Source organism: Siniperca chuatsi, linkage group LG5, assembly GCF_020085105.1.
Source record: "Siniperca chuatsi isolate FFG_IHB_CAS linkage group LG5, ASM2008510v1, whole genome shotgun sequence".
In the NCBI taxonomy this organism is placed as follows: domain Eukaryota; kingdom Metazoa; phylum Chordata; class Actinopteri; order Centrarchiformes; family Sinipercidae; genus Siniperca; species Siniperca chuatsi.
This window is the reverse complement of record NC_058046.1, coordinates 13895168-13910300: the sequence shown is the minus strand read 5'-3', so window position 1 is coordinate 13910300 and position 15133 is coordinate 13895168.

Here is a 15133-nt window from a genome sequence, read left to right as displayed (position 1 = left end):
CTTATGAACTACAAAACTCATTGTAGGTTGTATTTGAATTTATTGACATATCTCTGCAGCATTATGAGCTCATGATCATATGCGTTCATGTACATTATTAACCTTTCGTTTACATCGTTTACATATATCATTGAGGCAATTTATCACTATATGATCTTATTAATCATACTATATGGGACATCAGGACACATTTTTTGCTGACTTGTGCAATTGTGAATTGAGTTGAATTGTGCTCTGTCCCTCCAATTTTGCAGCTCTACGAACATGCAGTACAATACTAATAGAGGCTGCTGTGCCTGGGTTAAACCCACGCTCAGCCATATAAGCACCGTGAAGTCAATTAATTTCTGGCTGCTTAATGACTTGGAACCTCGGTGGTGCAGACACCCCTCCCCTCACCCACATCTCCAGATTGATTGAGTGGATTTCTTGGACATGGTGCAGAATCCACAGATATGCTGTGAGGAATGATGATATTCAATTTTCCTATTACTGCAAGTTAAAATGCCATCAAGATCCTGTACCTGCAGGATTCATATATTTATGTCAAAAATGTGAATTTCATTTGATTCTGCTGTGAGAGAGCCAACCATACTGCATATGACAGAGCTAGCTTTAGGATGTGTTTGCCTTAACCTATAAACTATAATGCACATGACATCCAGGTATAATGTGAAGGTCACAGTGTACTCTGTGTACATGTGACATGTGTGCATAGACTGGGCTTTTTTTCCCCCTCTGGATATCATCATTCTAACTGCACGACGCAAGGAGGCGAATAATTACGTCACTCAGAAAACCATCAGTCCTCCACGCTTGGGTCACTTCCTTGTCCTTCCTCTTCTCCCTCTCTCCCCCTTCTCTCTGTTCTTCTGCCCCTTCAACACAAAAATGTCTCCTTGAAGGGGTGGCAAACTACCCCTCCGCAAACTGTCTTCTTTTTTGTTTCCTGTGATTTCAGAGAGTAGCAAAAATGTACCGATCACTATCCCTGCTGTTCAAGGCTGCCTGAAGGTTCTTGTCCTCTCAGTCTCTCCTGGGCAGAGGAGGACGGAGGGAGGGGAAATACATTAGAGAGAAAGAGATGGAAAAAGATGGGGGGAGAGAGAGAGACGGAAAGAGAGATAAGGGAGATGTGGGGAGGCAGGTTGTAAGGGAATGAAAGTGTGTGGGTGAGGGAAGGTGGGGTGGGCAAGCCGTGAAATTGCTCCAACACTAGCGACACTGCTGTGCACACTGCTTCCACCAAGGCCTCAGCCAGTCTCCTGCAATAGGAACCCCCCTCAAACCCCCCCCCCCACAAACCCTCAGCTCCTAAACCCCAGACCTCCTCCTGTCTGTCTTTTTTTTTTTTTCAGGTCTGTTGCACACGGGGCGGAAAAGATCGTATTTATCACCTGTCAGCATTTGGCAGCCCTGAGTTACGCGACGCAGGACAGCATAAAATTATCATACACAGGCATGAAATTACAAAACCGCCCGGGGACCCCACAACAAAATTATTTCATTTTTCCCCAAAAAAGAATGGCGGGTGTTTGGTTGTGAGGTGAGGGGGTGACAGGTGAGAAGTGGGGGTGACAGACGGAGGGGGCAGCCGAGAGATGTGGGAAGTGATGTGATAGAGAGAAAACTCCAAGAGGACATTTTGGGAAACTGTCCTTCACACTCAATGTGTGATAAAATAAAGGCTGGCTCCGGCTCAGTGGCAGTGACGCTGCCACCTTTGGTCAAAACAAACTTCTGTGGGGGGGTCAAATGTCCATCGGCTGCTCACTTTTGTTGTATATCAACAGTCTTTTACAACTTTTTTACATCACTGCATCGATATAGGGAAGCATTGCTAAAATTAAATCATAAAAGTCATATTTGTTTTAGACCGCTAAATGTTTTGTGTAATGAGGATGATGTCTAATTGCAAATACATGTTCCATGCACAAAAAGTGACAGAAATACAGTTTATATCACATTATTATAAGGAGTAAGCTCACTTGAGCAGCAACAGGCGTTGTTATGTCATTAGGGTGGTGGATAAGTAGATGCATTTGCCTTCAGCTTTCCTTTAAGAAATACAGAGTTTCATAGCTTGTGTCACAGTTTATGAGTTCAAGTTCTTTTAAAAGCAAATTCAGAAACTGATGAGTACTTGTTTCTGTTTTACCTGCTGAAAGGGCATTTAAAGTGTCCTTTTTCACCTGCCTTTTGGAAGTCTGCTCTCTTGACACCTTAGTCCATGTATTGTGTGTGTGTGTCTGTGTGTGTGTGTCTGTAGGAGGGGATGGCATTGACAGAGGGAGAGGTAGCTTTACATAGGTCTTCCATAATGCTGTGGGTATACTAAATGCTTCATTAACGCCACACACAGGAAATGGAGGGTCAATATTTATAGACCCTGCACAGAGCACTATGTAGATACGGGATCTATTGGCTTGCATTCTAGGGAGGGGAATCAAATTAAGTCAGCGAGTGAGTGGAGTTTTTCTCTCGGTCTTTCTTCCTCTATGAGACGGTCAATTTCCCAACGATCGCCGGTGGTGGCTGGCTGCCACAAGCTTGACCCCAAATCTGTGGAGAGGAAGGAGAGCTGCGCTGTTGCTGAAGTCAGTGAAGGTGGCACTGAAGATAACTCTAAGGTATTATCTCTCTTTCAGAGAGATACAATGTGATAAACAAATGATAGTTACCTTAAAACCTTCATTCCATTTCTCTTCCTACTTACTCTACTTTGCCAGTCGCTATCACTGTATTTTAAATGACTCCCACATTTGGCCAAAACTTTCATTTAATGTGAAACTTTTAACATTGTATTTAACAGATCAAAGAAAAGAAAATAACTCTTGGATTTAAATATGTGTAAGGTAAATAGCTGGTAGAAGAAGTAGAAAAGGTGAGAATCTATGTTACATTAGCACATAGAGAGGGATGGGGAAAAAGAGGAGGGAAGAGAGAGAGCTAGAGAGTGTATGTTAGAGAGAGAAAAAGAGTGAGAGAGAGAGAGAGAAAGGAGTGAAGATATTGCCATAATTCCTGTGTGTCGGCATGGCTGTTAGGAGCTCAGGTGGTTGAGCGTTTGCCCCGGCCAGGCCTCATCAACGTGAAGGGCGATCTCATCCTTTCTGCATCTCTCCTCTCCTCGGCTTGATTAATTGGGTTCCAAATACGCCAGTGGAATACGTAATGTACCCCTCACAACAGCGCCCTCTCCCCACCTGAACACCCCCTCCCTCTCCACCACAGACACCCTTCCTCCCCTCCACCTGCCTCCCAACCTCATTGCTCTTACTCCTCTTCCCACCCCCCATCTCCCACCCTCTCCTCATCTCAAACCCTCTCTCATTCTCATTCCTCTCTACCGCTCTCCATCTCTGTGTGCGCTGGCAATCTCCAAAACACATTAGCATACACTTGGTATTCCAGGCAGGCGGGAGGGGGTGAAGAAATATGAAAAACAATTTAACAATAATAATGACGCTGATGATAAAATTAATTATGCCCAGGGATGGCGGCTGAGAAAAAAGAGAAGGAGGCCTCAGCAGCAGTCGCTCACTTAATTTGATTCCCAGACGCTGGCGGATATCAGGTGCCATTTGACAACCAGACACAATGAATGTGTGCTGCCAAATCTCTACATGGATATGTGCGTGTGTGTGTGTGTGTGAGTTACATGTGTAAGCGCCTGTGTGTTATCCTCAACAAAGGTGCTGTTACAAGCCTCTAAGACAACACATGGGATAGTTATTTTTCTTTTTCACAGTATGTGTTCACAGTGACACTGTGTATGACTGCACACCCTGCAGACAACATCGCAAACGTACATGTGGGCATGCGTACATGCCAGCCCACCCACATCTCTGCCTGCACATCCCTGCGTGAGAAGGCAGAGAAAAAGAAAATGCATTCTGCTTTTCAACAAACCACATCTGTAGCCTACACCGGCACACAACTCTGCAAACATGTTGCAGTGAGTGATGTCGCCTCCATCTCCCAAATGTAGATTTTCCACAACATGTTTTATTTCCTTAGTCTTATGAAACATGCAGCCTCTCCCTAGGGACTGTGATTGACACATACAGGCTTTAGGGATAGGAGTCAAGCATAACTGGCTCTCTTGGGGGGTTAACATTTTAGAGTATTTTTCTCCATAACTACTGCTGTAGTGATGTCTTCTGTAGCAAAGCTGCCTTGTGCTGCTATAGTAACTCATCTCATTAAGATAAACGGTGAGATCATCCTGGGTGGGGTCTGTTTCAATCTCCCTGCATCTCATGTTGCATTATCACGGCTGTCATCATGCATGTGCCATGCTGTCCCTTTGTGTTATTTACACTGCTGCTCAGCACTTTCAGTTTTTCGCTTTATAATTCCAAAACTGCAGTGTGGCAGCAGAGTAATAAAAACATCCTTATCTTCCTTATCCAGGAAATCTTTAAGGTTTAGGCTCTCACTTTCTGTCTTCCTCTGTGGGTACCATGTGTGTGTGAGAGACAAGAAAAGTGAGAGTGGGAGAAGGAGGGGGGGGGGCTTGATAGAAGTGAAAGGGGGCAGAGACCGGTGGGTGCATTGATTTAATTTGCGGAGGTTTGCACGGCGGCAAGGCCTCCCTTTTAACGATCACTAAATTGTTTTCTGACAGAACCCCACCAAGCAATTTCTCCCCCCCGACATTTGATTTACATATGATCTTTAAACACCGCCGAGGCCGCGCTAGCTATTTGGTTATCATTCAAATCACTCTCCTCCGTGTCACACTCCGGGATAGGTCACTTTCCTCATGCCGGCTCCAGAGACGAGACGGTGAAGAGGGAGGCCAGAGGGAAAAAGAGGAATGTATAACTAATGAAATAAATTGATTAAGGGGTGAAATCAATTGGTTTGCAGCCCGCAATGAAGATCTAGTGCTTAATTTAGCATGGACCCTGCAAGCCTGGGCTTTAGCAGCAGAAAGGGAACTGAAAATCTAATTGGTGCTAAATGAAGTAGTGTACAGTGATGTGCACAGGGACACTAAGAGGGGTTCCCATCTTTTCCCTTTTCAAGCTCCAATCACCACCCTCTTTGAATGCACTCAAAGCACACCTCAACTTTGATTCTCCATAATGCATTTAATAAGCCTAGTTTATTGGAATGAAGGTAAAAGAAAGAGAGAACATTTGCATGTCTTTGAAGAATCAAAGAAGAGCACCCTTTAACCTGAGATGTAAAAATTTCAGAAATGTGAGCATGCTGATGGAAAGTAATGATTGCACTGAATTTTTTTCTTCTTTTGGTGAACGTATAAAATCCAGAGGTGGATAAATTAAATTTGAATGTATTTCTGAGTAACAAGGCCTGCACGACCCAAACCCTTGTTTTCATTTTCTTCCACAGAATTGCATGATACACACTCATGCAACATGCTTCTTGTCTATCCACTGTGTTGCAGTAATCGACAGAGGAGTGCGACCATTTTTAATATTGTGCTGCTTTACAAAAAAAACATTTATAATGTCGTTTTGACTGCCGCTTGTATGATGAATCTGCAGAAAGGTTAAGTTAAGTTTAAGCCAATTAGAGTCCCGCTGAGGACGATGGGGTCTTCCTGCACATTGGCACAATTAAGGCTGATCTTTAAGATGAGACACACTGCCAGGCAAACCTCTCTCCATCAAAATGGAGTAGCTGTAAAGCACAGCGACAAAATGACATTATCTGTCTGCTTGTTCTACACCCCGACTAATGTAAAGTGAGGTTCTGACATTAAGAGGAGTCATTTTGAATGTGCTGCTGCATGTTCCAGAGAGGCCTGTTTTATGTTGACTCTTCCCATTTATTCTAAATGTTAGCACTAAGAGGAAAAACTACAAATCTTTGGATATGATAAATTCTTTCTTCCGCATTCTAAACTAAAACTGGCAAATTTGTGACCAAGCGATGGGGGGATGAGCGTCAATAAAATTCATAGGTGGTGAAGAAATGGGCATTGATTTTTTTCCCGCTTTCTCTGTATTTTATGAATGTGTTCCACCTTTCCTTACCTTCCCTGGACGGCTTTTTACAAGACAGGTTTTAGTGAGTCGCCATAAAAGCAATGAGGAGCTACTTAAGTGCACAACAGGGACAGACCCCTGTAAAGATCATCAACAACCTTCCTCGGCCTTCACTTCCTTAAGAGGAGAGAGTATGGGAGCAGGATATAGGAATGTCAAAGACAGTAAATAAAAATGAAAGTAATTGTGAAAAAGCAGTTTTCTAAATCCTGCTTTTTAGTACCCCAGTCGTGTTAAACAGCTGGAGCAATAGGGAGAGTTTCTGCATGGGTTTATTCACATATAGGGGCAATAAACCACCTGGATGTTATCTAAAGCAGACCACATGTAGCCTGATTAAAACTGGTGGAGTTTGTTTCCATCTTTTTTGATTACAAATGCAGTTGTAACTTGTGAATTGCTTCCCTTTATAGCTGGGCAGTCTTTTCTAGTTGCCGTTTCCAGAAATTGCTTTTCCATCCAGATGTCTGGAGAGAAAGCAAATAATCATAGATCTGGTGCTGCATGTGGAATTGGGAGGTCAGTTCTGCATTTGATCTACCAATGACCTAATAAACATTCTAATGCTTTACTTTTAATTAAGTTAGTGTTTGAAAGGAATGTCTCCGCTTTTGATAGCATGCAGGTCGTTCATTGGCTCTGTGTGGGACTTACTGCTAAAGGAGACCAGAGGTCGGTCCACACCTGACTCAAAGTAGGCAGACCTGGACTTTAACAATTTTGCATTCAGTTACTCTCTTCATCAATATTAACAGTGATTAAGAATGGAAGGTATTGGACATGCATTTATGCTTAATAGTGATTTAGATGAATTATGGATTGGAGTATGCTGTCTGTCACCTAAGGGATTTGTACAGCTGATTTTAAATGTCTTTACACACGCACACACACACACACACACACACACACAGACATATATATATATATATATAGATAGATAGATAGATAGATAGATAGATAGATAGATAGATAGATAGATAGATAGATAGATAGATAGATAGATAGATAGATAGATAGATAGATAGATAGATAGATAGATAGATAGATAGATAGATAGATAGATAGATAGATAGATAGATAGATAGATAAATAAAAAATAATGAATGATGAAGAGGAATATGTCAAGCTATTGAGATGGAGAGAGAAAGAGAGGGAGAGGGAGAGGGAGAGGGAAGGATGCTATTGCGAGTGGTTCAGTGTAGGAGAGTTATCAAAGTGGCTCTATGCATGTGAATGAGTCTATTGATCGCGGGGCGGATCGATGCTGTATTTATAACACAGGGGAAGGCTGAATCAATGCATACTTAATGTGTAAAGAGGCGGGAATGCTGGGGCAGGGGTGCAGGATGAGGGCAGGAGGTGGGAGGAGACGAGGGGGTGTGAGGATGGAGAGGTGGAGAGGCTTGTTAAATAACCAGCGTTTACATTTTCTGTTTGCTCAGCACTAGCGGGTCTGTGTGTTTGGAATGTTTTAGTGCAGGAGGTTACGCGTCCCTCACATCAGAGCCTGTTATTCTGATGAGCTGTCAATCAAAACTCCATGTGGTGATCCATGTGTATGCCCTCAAAGCCACAGTTCATCTTAAGTCTAAACCTTTACAGCGGCGTATGATGCAAACTGAAAAATCTTTAAAAAATCCACTAAAAACCTTGGATTTTTCACTTCCTTCCACAAAATTGCACAGTAGCAGTCCTCTAGCACCCACCCAGCAGATGCAAGAGTAGTCCATGTTGGAGGAGGCTCTCAAGGAAGGCCTCCAGACTCCCCTCTCCACATGTTGGTACCATACAAAACAATTAGCATTTTAATTGTTTTGTGTTTTCTTTCATTTGTTCCTCTTTGTTTTCTCTTCTCCTGCATGGGTGTATGCCTGTAAGGGTGCATAATTACAATAATATCCTCTGGTTTGAGAAACATTTCCTGAGAAACATAAATGAATCAGTGAGTTTCTTTTTAGTCAGTATATATTATCTGAAAGTGTCATTTCAGCTCTGAAGAACTGACCCTGCAATGTAAAGGAGCAGAGAAATAAAACAAAACAAAAAACAAACTACATATACTGTACATGGTTTTGGAAAAACACACACTTAAATATAATGTAATTTAACCTCATTGAACATGTGAAACACAGGCCAAATTCCACAGTCAACTTTAGTTCTTAAATGTGTCTGATAAGACAGAAAGTGACGAATGTTGCCGGCTTTTGCTTCCCTGCAGACACATCACAACATGTGATGGGAATTTGGCCTGTGTTTCACATGTTCAATGAGTGGAGCTCAAGCATCATGTCGTGTCGAGGTTCTTCCGTTCAAAGTGCTCCCAGAGAACACATAATGTTTTACTGCTTTCTGCTGGCTAGGAATTTTTTTGGTAAGACTACTCCTGTGGGTCTGATTTGTTTTTTGACTTTTACAGCATCCTACTGAAGACTGAAAGAGCGGACTCACTCACTGCCTGTTGTAAACACACAGGCAGGTGGAAACATACACACACAAGCTGATTTATTTATAGTGGGAAAGGACTATATGGACTGTTTCCTATACCTTTGCCTGAAATGCCATCTTTATTAAATGTAGAAGGATACCACTAGTGTCAACGGCTGTTATGTTCCCTACAGTGACCTGAGGCGCCAAAGTCATTAAACTAGCTATGCTTCCTGGTTAATCAAAGGTTAAGTCAATACAACAAAGAGGCCTTGAAGCTAGCAAACAACAACTAAGAGCAAGTCTTGTGTAGAAGGGTTAACACAACAAATATAACCAACATAAACATCTAGATCAGATACATTTACAGTATTTGGTGTTATTGCTCATCATAAAATAATATAACTGTAGCCTTGCCAAATGCTACAATGTACATCCAATACATTTGGTGCTGCATTAGGTGTGTTTTAGTTTGCAGAGAGAAGTTGTCACAGCTCTTGTTAAAGAGGTCTGGCTGAGGTGAGCAGTCTGGCCATCCAGCAGGTGCTCTGCAGGACGACTATTTCCCAGAGATTTATGTCCCTGAAAACCTACAGGGAGGGTTCACAGAAAGCTTACAGAGGTCAGGTAGCTGATTCAATTTCAATTAATTTTTATTTCCATGTGGATCTTATCAAATTCTGCAAGAGAAAGGGGTAGTAGAATTGTTTTAATCTTTGTGGATTCAAGTTCTTTGTGCTGTATGCAGTTTTGTATTATACACACGTATGTTTAGCAAATGAAACAAATGGTATAAGAGACAAATAATCTAATATTGGCAAATCCAGCTGTCTCCCACTCGCATACACAGTCATTTAGAATTAAAGGAATAGTTTCATATTTTGGGAAATATGCTTTGCTTTCTTGTGTTGTAAATATGAAGCTACAGCCAGCACCTGGTTAACTTAGCTTAGCACAAAGACAAAAAGGTAACAAAATCTGAACTAGTCCTTTAAATTGTGTTTTGCTCTAAACTTAATTTGGGTAAATAGTGTTACAGTTTGGGACACTCTTCTCTGTTGCAGACCCACTTTTTATTGGAAAGTTTAAAAGTTGGGATGTATTTTTCAGAAGCATCTTACACACAATACAGTAGTAAGTACCGTAAAATATCACCATAGTAATGTACTGCAACATAATCATAGAAGATTTAGAAGAGGAGAAAGTGTAACTGTAGCATGAATATGTTTCCAAAAATGAGCAGTGCTGCATGTGTGCTTGTCTGACAGGCGTCTGGCTTTGACTTTGAGACTCAGTTCTGGACGTATGCTTTTTATAGCTCTCCCCCCATTTGAAACTCACATCTAAAAAGCAAACATTTCTCTCTCTCTGTTCATGCGCACCATCCGGGTCCCTGGTATTCTGCACATGTTGGCGCTGCTCCAACACCAGCATCTGCTTTCTGCATCCTGAGCCCCATCCAGCACCAGGAATCCCTCCTCTGGATGGAATGTTTCTGTTCACGGGAAAATAGATCCTCACAAACTCTGCACTAATATTCAGACTGTGTACGCTGTAAGCTGTTCATAATGATAAGACCTTTCACAACAAGGAGGGCTTTTGCACACTCAGCTGAATGTGAATTGGCAGGTTCAATAGGCCATTAGTGCAACACAGGGAAAAAAGCAGCACAAAACATGACATAAAAAGTCACAACAACTCAATAACACGCCCTGTTATCATGATACAAGCAGTTGATGCCTTTAGTCTGTGTGCTGACTGAAAGTAGCTGTGAGTAAATTACTGTATAACATGCCATGTCCAACATTAAGTACACTCAATATTTATTTACATCAACATGCCAGGTATTGATACTGTATTCAGGTAGCTACAGTATGTCATGCTACTTCTCACAATGAGCCTTTAAATGTCAAGCAGAAATCAGCATGTGCAGTAAAGTAGAAGTCTATCCACCCACCTACAGTGCACGCGCACACACACACACACACACACACACACACACACACACACACATACAAAAACGGTGTGTGCAACTGGAAACATTACCTCTATAACTCAATTTAGAGTGGGATGTTAAAGTGAATACACAATGTGAAAAATGAGCATGCAGTTACAGTTGAAATATGGATGTTCACAGGTACATATATTTGTCTGCACACTGAATCATTTAATCTCACCTCTCAGAGTCTGAAAATCCTTTGGCAAGTAAATTTATTCTGTGATTAATCCTGGAACAGTAGAAAAATATTATTCATGAATTTTTAAAATGTTCTAAACATTCAATTCAGCGCAAGGAGAAGCCTCGGAGATGTGCTCAGTGGCTGCACTGAAGAATATTCAATTAGATGCAGTAACATTAACGTTAACATTAAGAAACACTGAAGATGCCTCTGATTATCTAAATCTTTAATCACTGAAATTATCTTTACATGTAATTGGTGTAATCTACAGGCTGTCCAAAATACGTAGCAAACAATCACGCACAAATATTTCCCTTTAATCCACCTGTACTTTAAAAACCTAAAACTAATTTAATGGGTGATATTAAAAAGAGAAAACAGCAAGAGCACCAGCTACGGAAATGTATGTTTCTTGTGGAAAAATTATCTGTATAAAGCATATTAAAACAGCAGGTTTAAACGGGAAGCTTTGAAGACCTATGCGTGGCTGACAACAGACTCCTGATGTATGGCTTAGCAAATTTCATTAAGAGTAGGAATGGCCCATGCTAAAGCCCAGAAATATCACTGGTGTTTTTTTTAATTTGTCAGGTAATTTGTTACAGTGTGATTGAAGAAACTGTTCATGTAATTGGAAAGAGTCAATCTATGAGGGAAGAAGGGGCGAGGACAGATGAGGGGAGAGGGGGAGAGAGAGAGAGAGAGAGAGAGAGAGAGAGAGAGAGAGAGAGAGATGAAGGTGGAGATGGGGGGCTGGAGAGGAGGAGAAAGTGGGCTGGATAAATTGGACACAAAGAGCAGCGGACTGAGATATAAGAGGACAGAAGAGAGAGAGGAGATAAATAGAAAAGCAATGAACAAGGTGAAAGTGAATAAAAGCAGAGCATGGATAAATGAAAACTCATTTTAATTCTAACCGCAGACAGTACCTTCAGTATGATGCCTGTAAGGGAAACTCTTTGATACTTGCTCCCTATCCTGTTACACAAACATTACTTAGGATGTGTGTGTGTGTGTGTGAATCCACAAGTGAGGCGAGTGTGGTTGCTCCACACATGTCCCCAGGCTGCATGGATGTGGTCACTCACAAGACTTTGATAGCTAACAGTCTCTCGGACTTGAAACATTCACAGAAAAGCTGAGATGATGGTGGTCAGCCCAAGGCTCAGACTGGGTGTCGGCCCTGCTCGCTCCAATGCTGCTGTACTGCCTGGACAAGTGACTGGACTCCTCTGATGAATCACACTCAGCCTTTTACAAGACATTTGGGTCACTAGGCCATGTGTGGTGGTGATTAGAACATTATAAAGTGTATAAAGGCTAGCCTCACTGTTGATGCCATAAATTACTGCTATTACATGACAGTGTGTCTGTGTGGGTCTAAAATGATAAAACTACAGTGTTATGATATAAAGATTCTGTCTGACCAGCACCTGTGTCCTTCCACTCTGAATGAAGTTAGAAAGTCAAGATATGGAAAATAAAAATGATTTCCACGACTGTCTCAAATTCTTTCAAAGTATTATTTTTGTTGCTTTTTCTCTGAATTCCTGAGGTAAAATGACAGGTGTTTTGCATCTAATTCTTTCCAAATGCTGTCGTCTGGATGCCACTGATTGTAATCACAAGGACTGATGATGCTGGAGGCCTTTTTCTTTCAGTAACTTCAGGGGATCTTTCAACCAGCAGGAGGCTTGAATGGTGAAGTGCTTTAACCAACAATCAGGCACAGAACAAACACAAACTAACAGTATACAACATGCTCGTTTTAAATTTATGATTAGAAAACAGCTGTTGAATAGTCTGAATAAAACAGTGCCCCACTTGCTCTCAGTACACAAAAATATGTTTGTTTATTTCACAATATCAATCAATTTGAATCACCTGTGTAAACATATTTTTATTCTGTGAATATATTTTCACTGGGACTATAGCATAGCTGTTTGCACCTTAAATTACTGTAGCTGAATGTCTGCATGAATGCGTATGGTGGCCTCAAGTGCAGCTCTGTATAGATCTTAAAGGTAAGCAACATTTATAGATAAATTAACAGAAAAGTTTGTCCGCGCTTAATCTGTGACATCTATCATGTATGCATTAAGTATAAAATGGAAGCATAATTGTGGGGGGGACATCGTTTGATGTTCTTGCAACTTAAAGGTTAAATACCACATTACAATGGTACATATTTGGATGCAAAATGCTATGTACTTTTCTGTGGTACTTACAGATAACTTGATGGTATCTTGCATATGTGCCTGGCTGTTATGTTTCAAGCTTTGGAATGCAGTTATGTGCATTTATTAAAAGTAAAAATAAATGATACCACTAACATATCTCCTCATACTATCTCACTTGTGTTAGAGACAGCTTAAAAGCTGTGGTGGCTTCTCTACTGTGTGACAGAAAATACTGAAAAATTGATATTGACATTAAAGAACAGTTTGTTGCATAACAAGTTTAGAATTTATTAAGCTTACCAAATGGTAATAAAGTGCAACTTCTCCACTTGTATTGAGTCATGCTTGCTCACCCAGTGTACATATGACAATATTTGTTTGTAACTAAGGCAACCTGTCTCTGACAAAAATGTTTTTGGTTAAACTTGCTTTAACAGTAACTGCACTAAGATGGTAAATAATATTTTATATAATAGTTTACAAATGTATAAAGTTTGGGCAATTTATGACATACAAACAACAATCAAGCTAACAAATTTGGCTAGTAGGCTGGTTTGATACTGACTGGACCACAGTGTAGCCATATACTGAATCTACAGTTCTCTACAATACACTGAAGGAGTGAAGTTTATTCCAGGCCTTACTATTCAGGAACAGTTGATGCTGCACACCTGAAAGGCATCCTTGGACAAATAAAATAAACACATAGAAATCAACTGATCAGATAAACTAGGATTTACTGTGATTTCTTTCTGCAACATTTTTACAGTAAATCAATCAAATCAATCAAAATGAACTGCATGTTCTACATGTAAAGACTTAATGTTTTTAACTAAAGATTTGTCACTTGGCAGAAAAATCAGATGTTAAGACACCTGCAGACTCATGGGAGGGTATACTGACATACTAACACTCTCACTCGCACGCAAACAGACAGTATTCATGTATCTCAGAGGGCTTAATAGGTTGTGTTTGTCATTTGAGTGTATGATGCAGCGGTGGCAGTGTGATATGTTGCTATGGAAACATAGTGGCATATCTCTTGCTGTGGTTCTCGGCACATTTCATCACATTCGCCACAATAATAAGCATAATAATGTGGGTGGCGAGAGAATATTTTAAAAAGGATCAGATCGCCCCTAAATGGATGTCAGTTCGATCAAAATGACAGTATCTATCCAAATTTGAATAAACGTCACTGCAAGTGAAAATAAAGGCTTAATGCGTGGTAAAAAAGACGTTACAGTCATCAAGAGAAGTCTGTATGTAGAATCTTTTATTTAGCTGTAGCTCCCATTTCGTCCTACTCCTTCTCCCCTCCACAGCTTATTGGCCTTGGCCACCCTGTAATGTGTGGTGCCTACACTGCCACAATTCCTCCTGGCTCTCGGCTGAGAATGTATCGATTGTTTGCTAGTGTGTATTACGCTCAGGGAAAGTGTCAGGGGCGCTACAGAGAGGGGGTTAGGTGGAGGAAATATCCTGACAGCTCACTCATATGTTCGGCCGCAATAACACCTTCAGAACTTCTCTGGAAAGGCTGTGGAGCAGTGCTGATGTGTGCTGGGTGTTACGATGTATCTGCACCTGTATCTTCATCTTTCACAACTGTTAATCCTTTTATAGCCATAAAGATTTTTAAGGAGAAACCTCATAATTAGAGGTGGAAATCCTTCATTCACTAAAATACACAAGCATGAAGAAAAATCAAAATCAGAATAGTTCATTTTTCCCTTTCCTCACTCTCTCTGTCGGTCTCTCTACTGCAAACATGGAGATGAGTTTCCCATTTATAATTCAGTGATACTGTATCAGGCTCTATCCCCACACAGCCCTTTCTACTTTCCACTGGCCTATGATTACAACTTGCTATATATAGGATAATCAGCGTACGGGACTTCCCTCATTCTCATAAAGGGAAATGAGGCATATGAGTGGTGTAGCCTAGCTTGGCTCAGCGCAGCACAGCCTTGCATGCGCACACACAAAGACAGGATGAAGAGTGAAGGTGTGGCTAAAGAGGGCAGGAATAAGGCAAAGGGGTTAATATTTTGGACGCGGTTACAGGCATATAGCATATTATAGCCCTGGAAGTGTCAGTTACAATTATTTTGCCTTACTAGCAGGTGAATAGGTAATTGCACATTCATCTGAATTTATGTACTGTTAATGAATACGTTGTATTTTTATCCCCCTTTTTAATTTATTTGCATTCTTTTTTTCAATAGATTAGCTGCTTTAGCATTTTGCAAATGTTTATTTTGTTTGTTTCAGTACTCACTTTTCACTGAAATGACCCAATATCCCCGCAGGGATCATTAGCTTT